Source organism: Ambystoma mexicanum, chromosome 6p (genome assembly GCF_040938575.1).
Source record: "Ambystoma mexicanum isolate Mex_15411 chromosome 6p, UKY_AmexF1_1, whole genome shotgun sequence".
Taxonomy (NCBI): Eukaryota; Metazoa; Chordata; class Amphibia; order Caudata; family Ambystomatidae; genus Ambystoma; species Ambystoma mexicanum.
In genome coordinates, this window is record NC_090935.1 from 517,057,158 (window position 1) to 517,083,187 (window position 26,030).

Consider the following 26,030-nt stretch of genomic DNA (forward strand, 5'->3'; position numbering starts at 1 on the left):
TATATATATAAATCCACAAAGAAGAACATTTTTTTTTATAACCTTAAATGTACATATACTTGTGAGCCATTTTTTTTCATTCAGGTGCATTACTGTCAAACACACAAGTTCATATTCAGACATTCTGTTCATTTGCATTGTTTGCTGTTGTCTGTGCCTCCTCATCCACCTCTTCCTGCACATTATTATATGCCCTTCGTACATCTGTCAAATGTATCCAATACTTTAGGCCCTTTACTTTTACTGCCGTGGGCGTGCAAAACACTACCTCGTATGGGCCATGGAACCGTGGTGCATTCCACGGGCGCACAAAACTCCTGACATAAATGAATTCACCCGGCATCAGCTGTAGCTGTGTGCCAGGCTCCGTAACAGACCCTGTGGTGTTTCCCTCCTCTCTCGTGAAAGGTGGAGAGAGCTGCTTTGATATTGCGCGTGCTGCCCTCGTTAATTTCTTCAAATAGTCTGTGAACTCGTCTCCCAATATCGCAGCGCTTCTGTGTGCATCTGAGTGTTCGCGCAGTGGGGAGTGTGCTGTGTGCATTCGTCTCCCAGTCACGATCTCGTGCGGGGACAAATGGTGGTCCTTGCTTGGCTGATTTCTCAGCTCAAACAGTGCAAGGGGCAAACAGTAAGTCCAGTTCTTTTTTAATGAAAAGCATAGTTTTGATAACCTTCCTTTTAACAGTCCGTTCATCTTTTCCACTACGCCATTACTTTGAGGATGATAAATCGAGCACAATTTATTCTTTATTCCCAACAATGTTGTTACTTCCTTGAAGAGCTCATTTACAAAGTGAGTGCCGTTGTCTGAGCGAATCACGTCACAAATTCCCCAGCGCGGAAACACTTCCCTCACTAGGAACTTTGCAGCGCTTTTGGCATCAGGTCGTGCACATGGGCCTGCTTCTACCCACCTTGAAAATGGGCATACAACCACAATCATGTAACGTGCCCCGTTACACCTTTCTCCCATATCCGCGTAGTCGATATGTAGCTCTCTAAATGGCCCAATTGGTTTTGGAATTGTTCCCCGGAGCGTACGTAAAGTAATTCCTGAATTGTATATCTGACATGTTGTGCATTTCAGCGTTAATCGAGATAAGTGCTCCTGGAGACAGGGCACGAACCACTCCTCCTGTATCTCTTCTGCAATATGTTCTTTCGTATTGTGTGCTGGGAAGTGTAGTTGTTGGAACGCAATTTCCAATAATTTTACTGGCATTACCGCTTTTCCTGAGTTATTTTGTCGCCACAGTAAGTCTGTCGCCGATTTGCTGCACCCCCGTTTCGCCCACATCAATTTTTCATTTGCACTTGCTCCTTCCTGTAATTCTAGTATTTGTGATATAGGCATCATATTGTACCCTTCTGGGAGCTCTTCGTTTATCTTGTGCTGCAGCATGTATTCAACTGCGTCATATTTCTGAAAGTGGGACGCTTCCTTGGCGGCAGCGTCCGCTGCCGCGTTTCCCAAAGACACAACATCTGTGTTGGATGTATGTGCTTGGCACTTCACTATTGCTACCGCTGTGGGATCTTGTAGGGCCTCAATCAACTCCTTCAGCAATTCTGCATGCTGCACTGGAGTCCCATCTGCTCGTCGAAACCCCCTCCGCCCCCATCTTGCTAGACCCCCATGTACTGTTGTCGTCATGTAAGCTGAGTCTGTGTATATTGTCACTGCACAACCTTTAGCTGCATGTAGTGCTTCTATAAGGGCAATCAGTTCTGCTGCTTGTGCAGAGTAATGTGATGGGAGGCGGTACTGCACTAGTGTCTCATACTCACCGTCTTCTAATCTCACCACTGCCATACCCACATGTTTCTCTCCTGTGTCCACGTCAATCGATGCTGACCCGTCTACGAAGTACACTTCCCCCTCGCTTAGAGCATTCTCACACACCACTGTGTCCTCCCCTCTTTCTCCTGTGTAAGTGGCACAATCGTGTTCCTGCATGTCCTCTAGTGTGCATGCTTCTGTAATGAATGTTGCTGGATTCACTGTCTTGCATCGCACCACATGGATGTTGGCGCTGGACAATATTATTTCATAGGCGGTTGCCCGCTGTGTTGTCAGTGTGCTTTTTGACCTCTCAAGTATCGCAAATAATGAATGTTCCACAAACAATGTCACAGGGCATCCCATTATTATTGTGGCACTTTTCTCAATTGCGAACGCGGCTGCAGCGAGCAATTGCTCGCACGCGAAATGTCCTTGCATCACAGCATCCAAAGTGCCACTATAGTATGCCAAAGGTTTGTGTCCTAGGGACGTCTTTTGCGTCAGTACAGCTGTCATCAGTGTTCCCTGGCAGTGTGAGAACAGGTAAAACTCGTGCCCATAATCAGGATTTGCGAGCACTGGAGCGCTTGAAATCAACTCTTTTAATGATTTGAAGGAGGCGCTCATCTCTTCTGACCATTCTATTTTCTTGTTCTCCTGCTGGGCCTCCTTCAATGCTTGCAATAAGGGTCTAGTGTATGCTGCATAATCTAATATCCATGCTCGGCAATAGTTGCACATTCCCAGGAATTTTTGCATGTCTTTCACTGTTGTGGGTTCTCCTACTGATCTTATCGCTTCTACCCTGTCAGGGATTATTCTTTTTCCATCTTTTGATATTAGCTGTCCCAAGTATAGAACTTCTGTTAGGCAGTACTGTAGCTTTCCCTTGTCTACTTTGTACCCCTTATTGGCCCACAGGGTCAGGAGTGTTATTGAATCCTTTCTGCATGCTTCTTCGTCCTGTGCACAGACCAGTAAATTGTCTACGTATTGAATTATTGTACTCTCAACTGATAAGTTTCCTAAGTCTTCATGTAGTATGCGGTTGAATATGCTCGGGCTTTCATAGTATCCCTGCGGCAATCTGCAATGTTCATATCTCCTCCCCCCTAGTGTAAATGCTGTCAGGTATCTGCTCTCTTCAGCCAGGGGGATTGAGAAAAATGCGTTTTTCAAGTCGACCACCGTGAAATGTGATGCCGTTTTTGGAATGCTACATAATATTGATGCAGGGTTCGGGACCAAAGGGAACTCTTTCTGAATTACATCATTTAGGGGGCGTAAATCCTATATCATCCTACAAGACCCTCCCTTCGCTTTTTTGATTGGGTAAATACATGTGTTACATGGGGAGTTTGAAGGCACTATTATCCCTTGTGCTAGTAGTGCATTTATTGTCTCTTTTATCCCTTCTTCAGCTTCACGGGACAATGGATACTGTCTCACTCGGGGTAGAATTGCTCCTTGTTTGAGTTTTATTATCACAGGTTGTACTCCATGCAACAACCCTACATCATGGGGGCCTGTCGTCCACAAATTGTTTGGTACGAACCTCATGTCATCATCGAAGAATGACGGTGGTGCTCCGACCACTGCCATCAGCTGAACTGGGATTTCCCTAGCTTGAATCAAAATGTCACAGGCCATTGCTATTTCCATTACTATTTCACCATCCCCCTCTGAATCTGAGAAGAGATCCTCATCAGTTAAGTCTCTTAGGGCTATATTGGCATTCGTACACAGTACTGTTCGCCACTCACATCCTTCATATATCTATTCCAATCACAGAAATCCTTTTCGCAGATACCTGTACAGCGTGCAAATCTAATGATACCACTGATCCTGGTGCTGTGTCAGGGCACACTATTGGGCGGAAGAGGAACTCCGCTGGAATCCTCCAATCCATTCTTCTTAGCTCAGGAATTATGAGGGCCAGTGTCTTTAGTCCTTCAATAAACATTTCCTCGTTTACTGGCAATCCTCGTATTTCTTGTGTGGTTGTGTGAGCCTGCACTACCAACATTACACGTAATGGACATATTCAGGGTGTTGAACATACTATACCTCTCTCAGTGAAGGATATTGTCATGTTGAGCTTGCTAAGAAGATCCCTCCCTAGTAAATTTATTGGCGAGTGTTCATAATACAGCAAGGGTGTCTTTACAGTTTTGCCCCCCACTGTTACATCCAATGCTTCTGTGTAAGGAACTTCAATTACAGCCCCGGAGAACCCCTGCGTCTCTAACTTCCTGTTAGATAACGGGAACTGGCCCTCTCTAATACATGATTTCTCCGCTCCCGAATCCACCATGAATATGAACTGCTTGTCTCCTATCTGTGCCCAAACCAATGGTTCCTCTGCTGCATCGTAGGTGGTAGATAGAACTGGACACGCAAGTGTTCTCTATGGGCTGTCTCATTGCCCCCCTTGTTGAACACGCTCCCCAAAACCACTGACACGCCACTATAGGGGGCTGGTGCAGGGGCTCCGTTTGCTGTTGTCGCAAAAGGGTTGCCTGGCGTGTAGTGCATAGTATCATTGTTTTGTGGGTGAATCTGTGTTCTGTACTGATGCCCCTGTTGTTGCTCATTGTACCCCTGGCCTGGGTTTCTTTGTTGTTGTCCCATTGGGAGACCATATGGGCTCCCCGGATGGGGATGGCCATAATGTTCTGCCTCTTGAAACCCGTTGTTAGGCCTGCTTCTGCACTCCCTAGAGTAATGTCCCCATCTCCCGCAGTTCCAACAACTCCCTTGCGCTCCTCTGGGACCCTGCCATCCATTTCCTCCCATTCCCCCGTACCCCTGTCCACCTCCTCTTCGGCCCCGGTACCCACCTCGTCCCCCTCGAGGGGCCCACTCTTGCCACTGCGGACCTCCGCTGTGCTCCTGCTCGTTCCACTGCCGCTGTCCTGCTCCCGCCCAATTAGTTGCCATCCTTCCTTGTATTGCTACCAGCCCCTCCTCCTCCTCATCTCCCTCCCTGCTATGTGGGAGCGCAGCTACTGCTGCCGCGACCTTCACCAACTTTGTCTGCACTAGTTTCGCTTCATCTGCCAATCTTTTCTGTGCCACCTCCTTCTCCCTCTCTTTTATTCGCTTAAAGTGGTGCACTATTATGCTCTGAATCTCTGGCCATCCTTTCGCTTCAATACCTGCTATCTTGTCAAGCGCCTTTTGCACCTCCTTTGGCAACCCCCTCTTTATAATGAAGTAAAATAAAGATGTCGATTGATACCATGGCGTACCCGTTTCTGCTCTCCACATCTCTTGGACCCGAAAAATATAATCCATAGCATCTTCCCCCGTCATTCATTGTGCACTGCATTACTGACTCTAAGTCTGGGGTGTCTGGGAACGTTTCCCGCAAAGCATCCCACACCCTTGCACGCACTGTGTTAAAGGAGGCCCCATCATGGCGGTCGCAGTCTAATGTTACTCCCGGGAAACCAGCCTTGACCCATACTCTGTCAGCCTGATCCCCCACTGCTGATACAAGCAGGCTCTTCACATCTCCTATTGCTAGGGGTACCCCGGCAGTGTGTTTCTCAAAGGCGTATATCCACTTGCTCGCCCCTTCCGATAACGGGGGCAATAAGTTCGCCTTATCCATCTGAGCCCACGGTATGTAATTCGGCCTCCCTCCTCCCCTATGTATTAGCGGGAGCTGCAACTTCCCTTTCATTGTGGTATCTGTACCCGTCTTCACTCCTGATGTTTCCAATGATGCCATTTTCCCCACCCAGTTTCTTAATCGCCCTGTCCACTCATCATCCAGTGTTCTCATTGAACATGCACCATCCACCCCTTCGCTTCCCCCTCCCATTGCCATGCTCAACCTGTCGCTTTCCTCCAAATCATCCCTTATATCACATAGTAGCTCCTCCCTGTCCCCTATAGGCCTTTCTTCATTGTCAGTACATCCCTCTCTTGTCTCTAGTTCAATTATTCGGGTTGGTTCTTCTTGGATTCTGAACAGTATCTCGCCTTTTTTCCACCCTTCTTCAAGTGTTCTACCCTCGCTCTGCGCTCTAGACGCGTGCTCTGATCTCGCTGCGTTAAGTGCTGTTCGTTCACATATGCTTTTTATCCTCGAGAGCTCATCTTTGGCTATCGAGAGTCTTGACTCTAGATCGTCTGTTAGCTTTTCTATGTCCACCCTTGGCGTGCTCACCTGGGCTCGCTCCCTAGTACTCTCGTATGGCGGGGGTGCCGTTGGCCTCTGGGTTGTAGTAGTTGTCGGGGGAGGCACATAAGTGGGGTCACTGTACCCCTCTGCGGGCGCTGGCTTGTTTAGTATTGGGTATAAACTTATTACCTCTATTGGTGGCTCTGCGTCTGGCAATGCTTTAGCATCTTTCTGTATCATTAGTGGATTGTCAGTGGTAGATGGTAGATCAGGGTTTAATTCTTGTGGCTTAGGCGGTGGTATCTCTTCAAACAACCTCCAGAGATCTAATATTTCTCTCCTATTATGCAACTGCTTCCCCTTGTATTTTAAACAAATGCATGTAGCTACCATATCTAGGACACTTTTGTCAAATGAACCCCCTTCGGGCCATATCTGGGGCAACCCCTCTCCCTTCAACTCCGTGATCCATTGGTCATGATATTTCTTAATCCGTTCCGCGTACCCCGGTAGGTTCTTACAAATATGTGATAAGGGTGTTTCTGCCCCCATCCTTTTTGCCCTCCTGGTACTTATGTGTCTCTATGTATCTCAATATCACAATGTAAACGTGTCACCATGTGAGTCCTCGTATTTTATGTCTTACTCAATAGTGGGGACCTTCGTGTTCCTCCCCCTGCCTGCGCACCATAAGAATGGCTGTACACAGTCTCTATTCTATTCTCTTTGGGAGGCACGCACAAGAGCAAACCATCAGTAATCTCGACAATGTTAACCTAGAAATCAAAAAAGGTACACACTCACTTCACCTTATTACTTTTGTCTTTATAAAGCTTTGTCTGACCACACCTACCATGACCACTCAATGGCTATGCATTTATGACCATTCTTACACGCCCATCACACCAAATTATCTCCTGACGCAGACGATGTGCACACACCTCTCTGTAACACTCTATTCACAGTCCAATTTGCCCTACCTTTCCTCCCTGGCCGGCTGTCCCTGTCCGTCTTATTCAGATATATATACACATATATATATGTTTGATCTTCACTCTTACAGTAAAACTCTCTGTCTTTCACTTTATCTCTATCGTTTTGTACTAATCTCTGAAGGCACTGAAGGCAAGCGCCCCCAACCAGCACGATCCTCCCCGCAATGAGAGACAATGAAGGACTCTCCCAGGATGGGAATAAGGCCAAGACAGAGTGCGGGTGAGCGTAAATGGGATTTTATCAATCAGAATAGGGCATGCAAAGAACTCTGCAAACTCCGAGAGCGCTCTCTCTGACAATAGCAAAGACAGGCGTATATATTTACAAAACACGTCATCAGAACCTACACACTATAGGGGGCACAAGTCCAATGGGATTGGGTGGCGACGACTAGCTATAGGTGCTGCTGCGATGTGGTTGGTCTTGGCTGGAGGGCATCACTGGTCAGCCTCGTGGGTTGGGCCGGACGGTGTTGTTGTGCCATTGTGGCCAGTGTCAGAGATGAATGTCTTTTCCTGACTTATCTGTCCTAGGTCATGCACAGCGCAGTCATTCGGTTATTGCAATATTATCTTCTTTAGTAAATATTTCAATAGGTTACTCTACAGGTTAATGTGACACAGGAGGAATGCACCTTGAGAGGGGTTTGATGGCGATTCATCAGTGCATGGTTACCAGTGTCCTGTTGACCGGGTGCCATAGGTTGAGGGGCTAGGTCTCGGGGCATGGGACAGGCGGTACATGTCTTTCTGTCTTGTTAGAAGTCGTGATGAATGTGCTGCTGTATGTTGCCATAGTATTGGGTGTCCTAATTTGTACAGTGGCCATAAGCCTAAGGTGATCCGGTGGGTTGTGGGGATTAAGAGAGGGCGCCTTTGGATTTGTGTATTCAGGCGGAGGTTTACTGCTGTGCTGTAAATAATGCAGGGGGCGGGCCGTGGCCTTGGGTGCTGCAGAGGGGACTACAAATCTTTGAAGCGGCCCCAGCCTAGTTGGGGGAGGTGGAGCAGCGCGGCGCGGGCCTCTGCTCTCTTGTTTGGCAGTCTTCGCAGGGAGGGAGGGGGAATGGCCTTGCGCATATTCATAAAGGTATCTTCCTCGTGTGTTGCCGATTTTAGGTGAAAACATCATAAACATTCGAATACTGTACAATACTCATTTGAATCATACAAAGACATATATTTTAATTTTGCTAAATGTCTCTCGAATATAGTCAGTCTGAGCACATTATTTGTACACTATGTTTTAACAACTACAACATTTAGTTATATGCATGTACATTTGCAGTAAGCGAGGTAGTAGTGTGGTTGGTGGAGCACAAAGAAAGTGACTCGCCACCGTGCGTGGCGGTAGTGGCACATAAGGGCTTAGACATACACACATGACGGGTGCATTCTCGCGCGTCCTTCACATGAGCCCTCTGTATGGTGACACTTGTCTTCCCTTGTACTCTAGCAGCATTAGTTCGGTTATGGCGCGGGACCGTGGAGTGTAAGCTTTTCAATGATACACATAACGAATAGTCCCCGGGAACGCTTTTTATACAACTGCAGTGGTGTGGGTTCTTCATTGCTAATGTCATGCAAACATGCATTCTATCATAATTATACATTTTACAGGTTTCCTTAATAGAAGAAGTTTTGTGAAGAGAATGCGCGTATTGCAAGTAGTTTTGGCATTAGTATTTGGGGACTTTTTGCTTTCATCCGATGACCATTTTACAGTTCTCTTCTTCACCCAGGCCTCGCTGGCCGGGTCATGCTGGGAGCAGTGATACACTGCGGAAGGTGAAATGTTACAGTGTTAGTATCTTACACTAGCTCATGTCCGTCTTGTTCGTGGGAACGGGCTCACAGCGGATCTGCCAGGTAGCTGCGGCCACAGGGATAATTGAAACTCTCCGAGGGTGGGGGCCGCGCTACAGTGCGCTGAGCTCACACCATCTTTATTAGACAAAATGGTTTCTGAGGCCTAGCTAAATTCGATACGTGTGGGCAATGTCTTCAGCAGGTGAGCCCTCCACCACCTGGGCCCTGGTGGTATGAGGGGACGCCCGATGAGCCATGGCCCTCACCTGGGGAAGGGATGTAGGCAAGGGGGGTCTTTTGGACCAATCCTCCCCTACATTATTGCCGTGTAAACATACTACACAACTGAAAACCATTAAGTTGTTAGATCAGATTATGCTGTATTACGGTGTACCCTTGCAAATTCAAAGTGACAATGGGTCACACTTTAAAGGCAAAGTGATTCAGAAATATTGGCACGAAAAGAGCATTGAGTGGGTGTATCAGACCCCTTACCACGCAGAGGAATCAGGTTTGATTGAGAGAATGAATTGGTTGTTGAAAGAACAACTGCGCAAATCTGGCAATGGCAGTTTAGCAGGCTGGCGTGATTGAGTATTTGATGCGGTACAGGCGTTGAATAATAGACCGGTGAATAACCATTAGGCCCCATTGATGTGATTAATGACTCCTGCTTTACAGATTCAACCCAATTCAGCTAGATAGACTTTAATGTACTGGGAAATTACACAGGGTTCTTTAGCTCCCTATCGAGCAACCCAAGAATCAGCAGGGGTAGACTTGCATTCTCATGAAGAGATCAGGTTAGACCCAAGAGGGATAATTGTAATTGAAACAGGGATTGGAGTACATATTCCACCAGAAAATATGGGATGGATTGCCTCTAGATCTGGATTAGCATTAAAATGCATTCAAGTGGTAGGAGGGGTCATAGATGCAGATTATCAAGGAGAAATCAAAGTCATTTTAATGAACAGTGGAGACCAAGTGTTACCGATTCATATGGGAGATCGAATAGCCTAATTGATTATTGTCCCAGTTAAGTTGTCCATGATCAAAAAAGGGGAGCCGCCAACAGTATTAACTACTTGTGTTGATTGTGGTTTCAGCTCTTCCAACAGCATGGTACCGGGTGCGAAAGTGTGAGTCAAAAGACCAAGTGTTCCACTGGTGCCCGCAGATGTTATTGCGTCAGGGAAGGACCAAGTAGTCTTAGTGATGGAACCTGGCAAGTAAAAATGGCAGTATGTGCCTGCAGACAAATGTTTCTTAAGAGAGTGATTATCAACACTGATATATCTTTTCTGGGTTTGCTTTGTAGATCCTGTGTCTGGCTGGTGTAACTGTGGGACTAAATGGACTCTGTTCTAGAGAGTCAAACGGCATGCTGCAACTGACGATGTGAAATGTCACATCTGTGCCAGTGCTCCATGGGAGTCTGATGATGATCAGCAAGGATGACCACAAGCAGCCCAATGCTGATACCAAAAAAACAGCCAGACCGAAGAACAGGATTCGTGGAATGCAAAGGGCACGTCAGATGCGAGCATAAACAACATTGATGTCGGCTGTGCAAGAGATGTCATTAGGGCAGGGAAAATATTCCCAGATGATTGCCCAAACAGAGAACATGTGGACATATCTAGCACAGCAAGATTTAAACATTTCACGATTCTGCTTGACTGCTGTGCATCATGTAGAAGCGTTGCTGACTACCTGTTTAGTAGCAGTGCCAACACCTGCTCCAATCCTGAGGCAACTTTTCGGGGTCATGCACAGTGATTCTGCAGTACAGGATTCCGATGTCTGGCAGTCTTTTTTTGTCTACAAGTATTGCAAGATTTGGCAAGAAACAAATCGCAAATGGAGAAACCTGACACAAATGTTAACCTATAATGTGACTCAAGGCAATGTTTGCTATCGGATGACCTGTGAATCAAAAGAAATTGGCAAATGCCAACAGTTGAACCTAACTAAACAGCGAAATCAAACTGAATTTTAGAAGAAATGGTGTGCACGAGTTCCAAGCACATGTACCAATGTAAATAACACCATGACCTGTAATTACACAGTGGCAGCTTACCGTAGGTCACTACGGCCTGGGACTAGCGGTTAGCGGCCAATGCGCAGATGCTCATTCCAGCTGCTTCTGGCAAGATGAGAAATGAGGTTGCACCGACAGTGATGTATTCTCTGTAGATTACTGTTTTATCTGTGCTTTATTTCCATTGCTGTTTATTCCTTTATGTATGCTTAAATATGAATAAATAGCCATGTAAGAGCTGACTTATCTTCTAACTGTGTGTGTATGTGTGAATCATTTGCACTGCCTACCTGCGTCCAAGGTTTGCCCTTCGGTGTACTGGGGATAAAGAGATATATGTCTGCCTGTGCACTTTTTGGCAGGCAAAACATTACTCCACTGTTGAAGAGCAAAATTGGCACATGCTGGTGAAAGAGGCTTTGTCACAAAGAGGGACTGCAGTGCCACTGCATTCTGGTAACACAAAAGGATTATGAAACTCCCTCTTTAGAACTGTGAGCAGCCAGTGGCATTCCTCTACTCCTTAGTCTTTGAGGGGGGATGACGCCAAACTTTTTTGGACAGGGATCACACTTTAGTCAATGGAGGTGAAGATAATTTCCAGGATGTGAAGGTTTTCTCGAGTGGTGATACCACTGAGGTTTATGAAAGGCATGCAGCTTGTTGGTAGAGTGGAAATAATACTAACGAGGGTAACACCCTACAAATGAGTGTTTGGAGGTTCGATATGTCTTGGATAAGACAACAGACCGCGTTATACAAATCTAAATTAGAAGTGTAACTTGGTTTCAACATTTGCCGGGGCAAAAGAAACATATATGACTCAAGTTCTAGAGTTTTATGGATTTTACAATTAAATGTGGTCACATTGTATTCCATTTATGAAGACCACGTAAGAAAGTGGCTGTCTATTGTTAGGTTGAATTGTGCCAGCTGAATACTATTTTATTTGTTGAACTGTATTGTATATGTTCTGAGATGTGTATATGCGATTTTGTTCAGCCTTCTGAGGGAACTCAGTGCCTTGTTCACACCTAAAAGAATCTCGAACTAAAGTTAAACAACAAAGCAGTCGCTTACAGAACATGTACTGTTTTTTGTTGTGCCCAGGTGCTAATCCTGCCTATCATATCAGTTTGTTTTATGCACAAAAACAACCACTTTTTATGGAAATGGAAATGTTATAGATGTTGTACACAGTTTATCACAGTTACAAGCAGAATTCCTGTGCCAAACAAGGATTATAAGCAAGTGACTTTCTCAAACATGCTCATGGGATGTGTCTATATCTTGAGCGTAGTTTAAACTATGGGAACGTTTACAGAGACGTCATGCACTCCCATTTCAGGGGTGAAATAATTAACCATTTGTTTGTTAGGCCCACATCCAGTTTCATTCCAGTACTTGAAGTTCAATATGTATGATGTCAAATGTAATGCAAAATAAGCTCTAAAAATGCAAGGACTTACAGAACACGTTTTTGAGAATTTTGTTTCAGTACCTTTACTTTATTACCGCTACATAGTCCACTCCCCTGCTTTGTATTTCAACAATATTCACCTCTCACAAGTTCTACTCCTGGATGAAGCCTCCTTCTTGAGTTTGGCTTGGCAGTATCCTTATTCAGGAATTGTGACACCATAAATGGACTCTGTAGGTATGTAAGCCTCTCTATACACACACCAAGATTGTCTGAGAATGCTCTTGAGCACCTCACGCATCCAACACTACATAATCTCTTTCTTTAAAAGGTTTATTTCAAATCCCAATGGGTATATTATGTTAACAGATACTGTTCTGTCACCTCTCTCTCTCTCTCAAAGATAGTCCTATGCAGTGGACTAACACGCATTCACACTGTTACAAATCATTTCCTTCATATAATTCCCTCTATGTGTCTGCACATTCCTCCCTTCTTTCTCTTCCTCTTACATCAGTGTTGCTCATGCTCCTTCCCAGCAGATTAAATCCTGGTTCCCCCAGGGGGCGGCACAATACACCATGGACAAGGTTTCAACACCTTGACACCAGTATGGTGGTGATGTGGCGCAGTGCAGAAGCATAGTGACAGAACATATTTCAGAGTCAAGAGTGTGAATGAAGATGTTTGGTGAGAAAAGTGGGAAGTGGTTTGTCAGTAGCTTTAAAATTCACACACTTTGCAGTGATTTACTGTTGTGCTCCAGAAGAGATAACATTGACTTCTTCCTATTAAGGGGTGTCTACCATTAAGCCTGGTACACATACATTTGTAGAGATCCTTGTGTAATCTTCATGCATATGTTTGCAAGAGTACTGACTTTTAGCCTAATACATTCACTAAAGTGATGTCAAACACTACTCTGACATCTGCCGCCTCCTGGAAGTACATGATCTCGATGTCCTCGTTCTCACCGAGACATGGTTCACTGCCAGCTCTGTCACAAGCTTTGACACTCTCCTCCCTGATGGCTCCATGGGCCTCTCTGTGCCCAGATCCAACTGTGCCTGAGGGGATGTAGCCTTGATCTTCCTGTAATGGATCCCTGCCTCTGTCATTCCTATGCAGGCCTACTCCTCTTTTGAATGCCTGTCTGCAGGCTCTCTCTCTCTCCTGGCCACTCTCTCACCGTGGCTACTATCTATCGACCACCTTCCTCTCTGAGTGGGCAGACCTCTCCTCCTCCCTCCTGGCCTCAACCACTCAACTCCTCCTTCTTGGAGAATTTAACATACACCTGGATGCTTCCTGTCCCTCCTTTGGACTCTTTTGCAACCTCTGTGACTCTCTCTCTCTTTCCATTCTCCCCTCTGGCCCAACTCACTTGGCAGGGCACACTCTAGATGTCTGATCTCCTCAAACCTCACCCTCTCTAGCCCCTCACCACTCCTCTCTCCTGGAGTGATCACTTTCTTCTTTCCTCCTATCTCTCCCTCTCTACCCCTCAGGCCAAGCCAACTCCAGCACTGCCACCTACCTTCTCGGTCATCCAACCCATGAACCGTGCGTCAGTTGAGGCTTTTGCTGACACATTCTCTCCCACTCCTCCTCCTCTGGCTGAATCACATCCTAACACAGCCCTTTCCATGCTCCACTCTTCTATCTCTAATAATCCTTATGTTCTTGCCCCCGTCATGAGGATCCGCTTGAAGGTCAAAGCCAAGTGCAACTCCTGGTATGACTCTGACCTCGTCACCCTTAAACGCAAGTGCAGGGTGGCTGAGAGGAAATGGATAGCTTCTTGTGCATCCTCTGACAAACTGGCCTGACGCCTGCTCCAAAGGCAATACCGGCTCCCTGTCTGCACAAAGAAGAGAGTCCACATCCACATGCGTCTCTGCGGCATCTAACAATGCGGCTGAACTCCTTAAAATCTGCAAGGAGCTGGCCAATCTTGCTGCAGTCTCTACCTCCTACCTTGGCTGACTTCTGAAACCACTCCTTCACCACTGGAGCCTTCCCTTCCCCCTGAAGCACTTTCTTGTGAACCCTCTTCTCAAGAAAACCCTCATCCAACCCCTCCTGTCTGGCTAACTATCGCCCAATCTCCATCACTCCTTTCATGGGCAAACTCCTGGAAAAGTTGGCCATCTCCCAGCTTATTCTTCACACTGAATCTGTTGGTTGTCTCCACGACCATCAGTCTGGCTTCAGAGCAGCCAGAAGCATGGAAACTGCTCTCCTGAACATCCATGAAGACCTGCTCTCTAACCTTGATTCTAATATCCTCTCTGTCCTCATCTTACTCAAGCTCTCTTCTGCCTTTGACATGATCATCCATGCCATCCTGCTCAATCGTCTTCTTGATAACCTGGGTATCACCGATAGCTGACATTTTTCCTCTCTGATCGACCCTCCCAGGTCCAACTTGGGTCCTGCCTTTCCTCTATCTCACTCTCTATCAGTGGTGTTTTCCAGGGGTCTAACCTCTCTCCCTGGCTGTTCAACCAATACCTGGCACCTCTCGCCCAGCGCATTGCTGCTCTCTGCTCCAACATTCAGTGCTATGCGGATGACACTCAGCTCGTTTTTAGGCTCCCCTCTGCCACCTCTTCTCCTTCTCTCACTTCTGACTGTCTGTCTGCTATCCAGGAGTGGTGTGCCGCCAACGATCTCTGCCTTAATGCCAGTAAGACAGAGATTTTCCTCATCAGCACACCTGCACCCTCCTTTCCTGTCACTCTCCGGCCAGCCTCCCTTGGCCTTCTTCCAGCTCCTACCTGTGAGGCTAAGAACATAGGGGTCATCTTTGACTCCATCCTCTCCTTTTCTCCTCAAATCTCTGACGTCTCTATGAAGTCAAACTATCAACTGCACCTCCTCACAGGTATTCTTCCTTTCCGCTCCTTCCCCCAGAAGTTCACTGTCTCTAGAGCTCTGTTTCTCTCTAGGATGGACTACTGCAACAGCATCTTTCTCAATCTACCTGCTTGTAATCTCTGCCCTCTGCAATTCATCCATAACAGGACTGCGAGACTTGTCCTTGGCCTCAAGCCCAGGGATCGTATTTCTCCAGCACTGAAATCTCTGCACTGACTCCCAGTGGCTGCAATGATTAAGCTCAAGACCCTCTGCATTGTCCACAAGACCTTCTGGGGCCTGTATCCTCAATACCTCAAACTCTCTCTTCGCAAAAACCCTCCTGCTCAAGCTCTTCGCTCCTCCACCTCCAACTCCCTCAGGGGCAGTTGCTTCTCCAAGCAACGAGTTGGTGGTAGATCTCTTACTTCACTGGGACGTCATTTAGGGGTTGCTAGCGGTCTCAACTGTCTCCATGCAACCTTTTTTTTTCTTCTTTTTTTTATAATGCAAGCTCCTGGGCTGTGGCCAGCACCATGTGGCTCTTTACTTTGGAGTGGCTGGCTTTCTTGTTCAGGTTCTTTAATAAAAAAAAGAAAAATAAGAACAAGAGTGCCACACGTCTACCACTTTCAGCACTGACCCTAAATAAGAAAGAATAGAAATACCAAATAATGTGTCTTTCTGGAATTCTATACAATATTTGCTAGACTCATTAAAGGTTTATTTTAGGCACACTTTAAGGGGTGAGTCACTGATTTAGTATGTTCTTAAATACCTCAACTCAGCCTTTCATCCTTCTGAGGTCGATAAATGAGTACCAACACAGGTTGGGTGATATTGGGTGTATATTTTTTCTATATAAAGCGCTTAAGCTTAAGTGCTATATAATAACACATCATTATCATTTGGTCATAGATGTCTGCTTGCATTCACAGTAATTTGGTAATATGGGCCTATACACACTGATCTTAACGATAGATATGGCAATCCATTCTTGTATGAAATGTACATCACATTACAGTGATTTCATAACCATATTTTTTGTAGTGTACAATACTATGTGATGCCACTTCCTGTTTTGTCAATGGGTGAAAGGTTGTGTTCCATTGCTACTTGCGACATCATTTCCTGTGATGTCATCCAGGGGTCAAGGGTCGTGTGATGCCACTTCCACTACCCATGGTATTTTGGTGAAATGACGTCCCTGTTTCTTCTGCTGGGGCCTCCCTCTGGAACACCCTCCCTGCCACTCTGAAATGAGGAGAATCATCTCTGATCATCATCTTCCGGAAGCACCTTAAGACCATCCTCTTTGCTTCTGATTTCTCTCTTCCTCTCCCCTGCTGATTTCCTGTCTGATACTGCACTGGTCACCTGGCTACCCTCTGATTTCAGGCCCAGGTCCCTGCTGGCCCAGTTGCACACCCGCACTCCCTCCCGGCAACCCTTGCACTTGGATCTGTATCTGTAACCCTACCTGCACTTTTGGAAAGCTGCTGTCTGCACTTACCCTTGCACCTGCCACCCGTTGGCCGCACTTCTTGTTATTGTTTTGATCCCATGTACAGCACTGCCCCTTCCCTTTCCCCTGGCACTTTTCCCCTCCCCAGTCCGCTGCACTAGCGCAATCTCAATGTCACTTGGCCTAGTAAGATTGTTGTCTCTGTCCTCCCCTTCTTCCCCCTTCCTTGCCTCATTGCGCTTTGAAGCACTTGTGTATAGGCGCGTTACAAATGCCATATCATATTATGTAGCAACTGTTATTTACAATGCATTGACAATAAAGTTTCAAATTTGTTCTGGTCCTTGGAGGCGTGCAAAGCAAAAACATATATAAAATATCTCCCTTTGGGACACCTGCTGTATGTTCACTTACATGAAGTGCAGATTCTATGGGATGATTTACTACTACTCAGCAGGTGGCCACTCCCCTCCTGCCCTTGCATGCATACACACATTCCTACTATGATTTGGAGTGTTGCCAATGGAATTCAAGTACTGCTAGTACAGACCATTGCCTCCGCCCCATGCCTGCCTAACCCATTTGGCCACGTCCTCCAGCTCACAGAAGTGCCCCTAGGCCAAGAAAGTGTCCCTTCTAGGAACACGATGCTGGTCTGTGGTGAGGTCCTGCCATGGTCCGTGCAGAATATCAGTCAACTCTTTGGGACACTAAATTCCATATCTAAAGGTTTGGAAGTCATTCTACTGATCTGAAAGTCAAAATATTTCCTTTGTAAAGATGCTCGAAGTAAATTACTTCTTTGTCAAAAAACGGATGTGAATAGTTGGTTAAGAAGAATTCAAGTTTAAGAACTAGACGCAAGACAAAGTAGCAACTAGCTCTGTAAAAGTCCTTATCGGGCCATATGGAATAGAAGGAAGAGCTTTGGGACAAGTCAAAGACAAATATCTTTAGCATATTTAAGAAATCTTCTGAAGATCCATAACTGGAATTATTTTAAATGCTGTGCAATCTATGGAAGACTTCTTACTGAAATACATTCTGCTCCTCCCAGTGTTCCAGCACAAAGGAGAAGATTGGCCCCAACAATATTCCTGGGCTATTGCAACAACAGCCTTGCAAATGTAGAGGAGCAGGTGGACATGTTATCCCCAGCTCCCACCCACTTACCTCTGTCATACTGGACAGTAGGAGGAGAACCCTATGTGGGACACCAGGTATCATGCCAATACTGCATCGAGTGTATGAAAGACGATATACGCTCAGACAATGGTATTGAATGTACCACTGAGAGGGTGGAAGGATGCCTGCACACACCATTGGACATCATAGAGCTATAAGTGAAATCTGACAAGAGCAGAGTGACGTCATAGAGGAGAGATGCTGAGACTCACTGAAACGATATGCAAATACTCAAAGAATAAAGATGTAACTGAAGTAACAAGAGAAACATAATCAAATATGAGGAAATCCCTGCTGATTAAAAAATATACACACGCAGAATCGTAACATGACTAGAGCAGATGTGATGAAAAGATGGACTTCGGACTCGTATTAAAACCATTCAAGCTACCTGGGAGACAGACCAGGACTGCAGAGTTAGGAGATGCTGGAAAAACAGCTTTGAGGTGAGGAATAAAGAGGAGTCTATTGGCTTGGGATCAAGGATGCTTGAATAATTGCAAGGCATAAGGGGAGACAAAAGGATAAGCCATGTACGTAAGACATATTTATCTTGGATTAAGAGAAGGAGAAAACATCTGCAAGAGCCAAGTATTAGACAATTAAAGATTCGGAAAGTCCATGCTAGACGGACTGAGTATGTCCAAACGAAGATAATAGTATGCCTACACTCCCTTCAATGTTCCAGAACCGAGAGCAGGCTTCGAGGTTAACTACAAAGGAAAGGCCTTGGCTTGATGCCTGACTGATAAAAGATGATGGACTAGTTGGGAAAGCAGGGAGTAGTCTGACGTTGTTCGTGGCACCTGTATTTTGTTTTGCTTATGTGCTGCTAACGGGCCAAAAGTCCAAGGTTGGGAAAGCATGACAACCAATCAGAGGGTCTATGTAGCAACATGCTATGCAATGTTGCAGAGACCAACCCACTGCCATTTGTTCCGCTATAATCAAGATTATACGTATTTAGAGGTAGCTCGAGGAGTGCTCACCAGATAAGGGGCAGCCAATGAAGTTAACACATATTTATACTATAGGTACATATGTTCCCCTAACCAATCCCTCCCTTCAAGAGGTTTTAGTTTGCCACGCAGGATGACATCATAAATGATGCACATTGAGGTATAAAACCTTTGCATAATCACATTTGGGTGTGGGTGTGTGAATTACAGCCTGTCATTCGCCAGATTGCCCAAATTTATTTTATGCTGATAATAAAGTAGTACTTTGCCATATTTTTGGAGTATGTTCAGTTATTTGGAACCGAGATCATTATCAGTAATTCCATCTAGCACATGAGACACTTCAAGGAGCCCGAGCAGACAAGTCTACCTAATAAAACGAAAAACAACTCCAGCTTCTATAGAGCCAAACTGCAATAATAATCATAGCCCGAAAGAGACAGGATCACAGTAGCTCAGTCTGAAAAACAATTGACTGGCTAGCGGTACACCGTATTTGGTTCAAGGTTCTTTTCATTGAATATCGGGCGCAGTGGTCAATTGACATAAAGAACATTTCAAAAGTGGCCGAACTGTGCATTCAAGCAAGAAACCCGACATTAACTTACGCGGAAGAACCATATGTGGGTAAACCATCCATAAACATCGCCATGGTGGAAGAAGGCTGAAACGCTTTGAACCAAAGTGGAGACACAATCTGCCCGCACATTTGCCCTTTAACAGATTCCACCACAAACGTAAAGCTTGGCTGATGCCTGCCGCCTTCTAAAGATTATACTTTCTGTGGTGTACTACAATATCGTCTTATCCAGAACTGTACTGTGTCTGATGAGAAATGTTTCCTCCCTCCTGTGCTGGTTGCGCCACAATTTGTCACTCTAGAATACTTCTAAATAAAGGGCCTGATTCATGGAATAATCTGCACGTAAAAAGGGGAACTTGCGCGCGAGAACGGGCGCAAGCGCACGTTTACCGATTCATGGAACACATTGCGCATGGCTTACCCGAGACGTGTGCGGAATTGGCGTGGGTTCAGCACGTCACAGCAACACCTCGAATGCCTTGCGCGAGACACCCTGCGAAGGCGCATACTGCCTAGCACAGTCACCTAAAAAAAGGGGCGGCACATGTGGAATGGGGAACAACAAGCGTAAGTATGGGCGTTACGTGGGAAGTAACACAGTAAAATACTCGCAATGCCCACACGCGCGCTAATAACACGTATTCATGGAATCGAACAGGGCTCACCAGTGCGCGACAAAAGACGCGCAATCCCGGGAAACACATCCAGCACACAAAAGCTGGCGTAAGCGTAACCGCGCACCGAAAAAAATGCATAAAAGTGCATGCAAAAAATAAACACGCGTATACAGCTACGATGAATTTACCATTTCTCACAGCAGTGATCATGGGACACGGCAGCAGGAGGAGGAGGAGGAGGAGGATACCCAGGGCCTGCATTTTTTTACCCAGGACCAGCCTTTTTGGGATGCCTGATGGCCAGGTCTATGGCAGGTATAGGTTTCCACCTCATATCATCTTAGACCTGGTCACTGAGTGGGAGGATGACCTTACGTCACCCACCCTGTGCTCCCAAGCACTGAGCCCTTTGGAAAAGGTGCTCAATGTACTGCATTTTCTGGCCACTGGGTCATTTAAGCAGACAACTGCCATAGTTGGGGGCATTTCACAGCCCACGCAGTCACGCTGCCTTCACCAGGTGTTGGCAATCATGAATGCACGCCCCTCTGTCCGCAGGCCCATATACATGCCCAGAACACCTGCAGAAAGGCAGGCCGAGGTCCAGGACTATTATGGTGTGATGCACTACCCCAAAGTGCTGGGTGCCAACGATTGCATCCATTTAGCCCTACGTCCACCTAGGGCCACAGAGCAATCGCAAGCACTGGCATTCCATTAACGTGCAGGTTGTATGTGATGCCAAGGGAATCATTACCTCGGTATATGCCAACTATCCAGGGTCCACCCATGATAGTTTCATATTCAGAATGTCATCCCTACACCGGGACCTGGAAGCTGGGAGGCAGGGCAACACATGGCTCATTGGTGAGTACAAATGGCCATGCACATGCATGCATGTTAGACACAGACCAATAGACGAAGCCAACTAATGACAATCATTCTCAACTCCCCAGGGGACAGTGCCTACCCTCTGAATACCTACATGATGACGCCAATACGGAACCCCACAACACCACTCCAGGTAAGATACAACACAGCCCATATTCCAACTAGGGCAATAGTGGAGCGCACATTCAGAGTGCTAAAGTCACACTTCCGCTCCCTTGACCACTCTGGTGGACAGCTACTATATGCACCACCAGTAGTGTGCAGGATCATTGTGGCAGCATGTGCCCTGCACAATGTTGCAACACGGCGTGGCATACTGGTGGAAATGGTGGTTCCCCCACACCCCTAAACACATGCACGCCTGATGCGCATGGGAGGGGAAAGGGCACGTGGTGAGGCAGCCCGTACCCAGCTTGTGGCACAATTGTTCTCCTAAAATCCAACCCCTGCGGAGTGCACACAGGCCTGGCACATTCCAGGTGACAGTCGATGATGACAAAGGGACAATCCACTGTCACAACCTTACCACCCTGAGAATGTGTCCTTGGAAGTGCTACATTGTCTGCATCCCTAACTACTTAAACTAACCCATTCTTGTGTGAAAAAAGGCACACATTGGAGAAGCAGTATGCTGCTAACCCCATGCAAAAGTACACATCTAAATGCTGATATGTCACCTAAACCCTCCAAAACTTTATGCCATCTGGTTGCCACACCATGCCATTGCATACAATGTCAAAAGTGACAAATAAATGCCCAACACATAACACTACTGTCACAAAGTGCACTCCGATAAATGGAACTGGGTAAAAAATAACTCACTCTCACACATCAATATAAAATTGTACACAGGAACATCCATTGTCTAGCATAACACATCATAAACACAGGACCCAATAGTGACACGTCAGACAGTGATCAATCACAATAGCACAAGTGCATCAATTTGGCTAAACTGCCACATGGACCCCTTCTATCTTGAGTTTGTTTCGGCTAACTAAAGGGGGCAGGGAAATGCATACAGCCGGAAGGCCAACAATAATGGCGACAGGCAAGGTAATACATGAAGATGTAACATGAAAAAAGGACATTTATCAATGTCCAAACAAAAAGGTATGTAAACCATGCAGTAGACAAACAATCACGATTCCCCACTAGGGGTGTATACACAGGTTGGACTTCAGACTGGCCACAGAAATAATGGAAGCCCCCTCTGTGTAAGTTACTTTCACACGCAGCCCTCCTTGCAAGCCCATGGAAAGGGGAAGTAGGAATGTCATGTGTCTGGACCCTAAGGCACAAACAAGGAGGGTACCAACACGAGACAAGCCTGTATGGGCCCAGCCGGAACACACAGTGGATGCCTTCAGATGCCACACAAAGCAACACACTGTCACATGAATGCACAAAAGACCAAAAAAATAATTTCAAAGTTGGCCATGGTGAACCAGGTGGGGGCGGGTTAGGCAGCCAGGAGTGAGTAGGTATATACATATATATGAGAATTTAAAATAAAAACCTCCATGGGTTGATGGCATGCATGGACAGCATAGAGTGAGAGAAGTGTTGATGCTGTTGTCACCCTCTGGTGTAGCATTAGGAGATGTGCATGGTAAGGGAGACTGACCATGTATAGCCCTGGTCTGCTCCTCAATAGCAGCGAGCATGCGGGTCCAATAGGTTTGATTCTGCAGCACGATGGTCCAGAGGTCCGCATGCACCACCTCACAGGATCCACAGAGTTCTGCTTGCAAGACCTCACGGTATGCATGGATCTCTGCTTGCAAGACCTCACGGGATGCACGTAGTTCGAAAGAGATGTTGTGCGTCAAATGCTCCATCTCCTGTTCTGCCTGTCTACTGCAGCATAACTTGAGTGCACCCAGACTATATCTAAGGGAGGTATTCTCTTCCCTCAGGGCTGCCCTGTGGGCCTCAGCAGCTATGGCTGTGTGCAGAGCCCCCAGTTCAGCCCGTCGGCTCCTGTTGCTGGCCAACATGTCCAGCCTGTGTGAGCAGCATGTGGACTGCAATGCCTGCTACTGGAGATCCATCTGTCTTTTGGGGGGGGGCATGGAATTGGCCACCCTATCTATTCCCTGAGCCAACATCTCACATGATGCCCCCTGTTGTTGTGCAACAGCATACATGGATTCCTCCCACACAGTATTCCGGGTGGCACACGGCCACCACGTTGCCGGACCCCACACCGGCCGGACCCAAGGATACATGGCCCTTGCTGCGCTGGCGCTGCCTGTGGCTGCAGGACTGCATTACTCCCTTGATCAGCTGCCCCAGGATCAGGAGCCAATACTGTGGAGCCTGACCCTGCAGCTATAACCACCACAGACGGACATTCCAACACCGACTGGCCCCGTGAGGGGTCTACTCCCCCTGCAGGTGTTTGGGACAGAACAGCACCCACTGTAGAATCACTCACCTGCTACAGCAATGAGGCTTCATGTCCGATTCAGCACCAGAGGCATAGGCTTCCTCAGATGTGTACTCAGACACACCCCTGGCAAGGATGTTATGTAGCACCAATGGATTGTCATGGGCTACCACACCACATCCTCCACTGGTGCCTGGTTGTGGCTGAGAATACAATTCCTCCTCCACCATCTCCTCCTCCTTCACATCCTCCTTCACATCCTCCTCCACTGCATCCAGTGCCTCATCACCTGAACAAAATCCCCAAAAAAACATGAGTACACATGTAAATAGCATTGGCCACACACATAGGTATCACAATGTTGTCTGCCAACACATACACCTGCCATGTCACACATGGCACAAACTCAGGCACGCATGCAGTGTCAATGAAAGTGAAGGGTAGCATGAAAGTAGACATGGATGTGTGTCAAAGGGCAAAATAACACATGTACTGCATGGTGCATATCACCCGCTTCACACACAAGCATGTGACTGGCATAGTCCTTCCACAAACATGACTGATAATAATACACAGATGGCACATAGCATAGCCATGCCCGAACTGTCAACCAGCCTGAGATGGAAGTAGAAGACTACTGTCCATGAGCCATGTACAATGCATGTCAAATGACATTACATGGAAATCACAATTTGAAAACACACATGTCACAGGCTTCAACAATGCTAGGGTGGTGTAATACAGTGAACGTAGGCACACTGATTCCATAATTCTAGGTCACATTGACATCACGCAAGTGAATAGGCATGTTGAAAGGGAGAACAGGGCTTAGATGTGTGAGGGTGCAGTGCAGTACATGGAAACGGCCTAAACTATGAATAAAAACACAGAACCAGTAATGTCAATGTTGTGGCCGGATGGCAGTGTAAGGCAAGTGCAATCATTATATGTAAATTGTTGGCAGTGAGTTGTAGGGATACAGTAAACCCCCAAACTCCCCCAAACCCACAACAGTCTGGGGGATGGGTGGGAGGCAGTGCATGGGTTAAGATGGTGACTCAGAGGACTGTGTTGTAGCTGACAGTGTGGACAGGTGACAAGTGCATTCTCTCAGTCATCTGGCACTACAGCAGGGGAGAGGAGGATATAAAGCACAACACATGAGGAAGCATCAGACGTGCGGAGAAGCTACACCTCCAGTTACATAGAGGCAAGGAGGCTGTACCAGAGGGAGGCCCCAGCTCAACACAGATGATAACCACAAACAAATTGCCATGAGGAGCAACTGACCCTGAGCGAGTAGGAAAGGGATGATCAAAGACCATGAGAAGAAAGTAAATACTAGAGATGGAGTTAAAGGAATAGCAGGTCCAGGACCAATAGGGTCTTGCTGAGGATGCACAGGGTCATGAATGAACACTCGTAGCCACTGTGAGCCTGTGCCATCAGCACAGTCCTAGGGAGATACCTGGCACCAAGCCTAAAGGACTTTTCACACAGTCCAGGTCTGCCTGAGTTGCAGAGGGAAGACAGTAGAATCAGAGAAATCCTGGTAAAGCCTGTTGCAGTAGTCCACCATAGGAATAACCAGTCCTCTGTAGACAGTGAGCTGCTGGGGGAAGGAGAGTAAAGGAAGAATGCCTCTGAGGAGGAGCAGCTGGCAGGGTGACCTCTCAGAGATGTCAGACATGTGACGATAGAAGGATAGTGTTGAGTGGAAGGTCATCACAGGCTATCCGCCACCACAGGTTGGAGCAGGAATAGGGCCAAGGGAGCCTGGACAGAGAGTGTCATGGAAGGAGGGATCAGGTTTGGTGATGAGGATTGTCTCTGTGTGCAGCATATGGTTTGCATGCAATCTGCATGACAACAAGCACGTATCAGTCCAACATCACATGGTTCACACATGGCAATCATGTCAATGTAGTCTGAACTGGCAGACAATCAAAACACATCACCCAAGCGACATACACATGGCCTGGACACACACGCCGGACATTGCCTCATACATTGGCTGGTCTCCCACGCCTTGGATCTGCTCCACTGCAAAGAAATCACTAGCAATCTCCTCATGTCCAGTGAGTTCATCGTCCCCTGGTGGTGACCCACTGCCAGTCACAAGAGTAGAGGCAAACCTGGCAGCCAGCTTATCTTTTGCTCGGCGTCGGTGGTCATTCCAACGCTTCAAGACATCACCAGCTGTGTGCCCCTCATAGCCCAATGTGCTAATACGGTCCGCGAGGCACTGCCAGTGGGCCATACGCTGAGCAGGCGTATTTGTGCTCCCTGCATGCACCAGCATGTCACGGCCGTGTTCCAACATATAGTCCCTGAGGATGTCCAGTTCCTGATCACAGAAACTCCTCTTTCTTGATGTGTGTTGGCTCCTGTGCTGTGTCTGGGGTCTCAGCCTGTACCGCTACAGCACGCTTCTGCTTCTTGCGAGGTGGTACAGACCCTGAGTGGCTGTTACCGCTCAAATCAGTAGGGGCTGGAGTAGTGGTGGACTGGCCTATGGCATCTGCCACTAATGTAACGACAGGTCTGCTTACAGGTATCGGTAGCCGGGTGCTGTTGTCAGGACTCTGCGCTGCATGTGTCTTGCCCTTAGTGACAAGGGAATTGGCCCCTGGGTCACTCTGGCCCTGGACCAATATAGTCCTGGCTGGGTGACCCTGAGCCAGGCTGGGGGTTGCTAAAGCTGCCCCTGCAGCTTCCTGACCCTGGCCAGTGTATACAGCATATGACACTGCTGCTCCGGATCCCTGTGTGCCAGTGCCAGGAACTTGCACTGCATGTGTCTTGTCCTTCGGGACATGGAAATCGGCCATTGAGTCACTCTGGCCCTGGGCCGGGACCACTACAGTCCAGGCTGGGTGACCTGGGTGGTGGT